Source organism: Contarinia nasturtii, unplaced genomic scaffold (genome assembly GCF_009176525.2).
Source record: "Contarinia nasturtii isolate CC-2019 unplaced genomic scaffold, AAFC_CNas_1.1 Cnas_scaffold_928, whole genome shotgun sequence".
In the NCBI taxonomy this organism is placed as follows: Eukaryota; Metazoa; Arthropoda; class Insecta; order Diptera; family Cecidomyiidae; genus Contarinia; species Contarinia nasturtii.
The window spans coordinates 3,063,110-3,063,385 of record NW_022198275.1 but is presented as its reverse complement, the minus strand read 5'-3'; positions in this window follow the sequence as shown (position 1 = coordinate 3,063,385).

The window sequence follows — 276 nt, the reverse complement described above, 5'->3', positions numbered from 1 at the left end:
AGAGAGAGAGAGAGAGAGAGAGAGAGAGAGAGAGAGAGAGAGAGAGATAGAGAGCGCGAGAGATGGGATAATCAATTGTTTGAATTGATAATAATAGAATTTTTGGTTTCGTGCAAGAAAAGTTGTGGTCAGATATCTGCATTGTGTGAACAGAGCGGCATTACTGCATCTGCTCAATGGCCAATGGTTGTGCAGTGAAACAATGAATGAAGAACATTTCTCAGATCAGTTGAATGCAGCGCGATGGTCAAAACATTCTTATTGAAAGCTCAAACA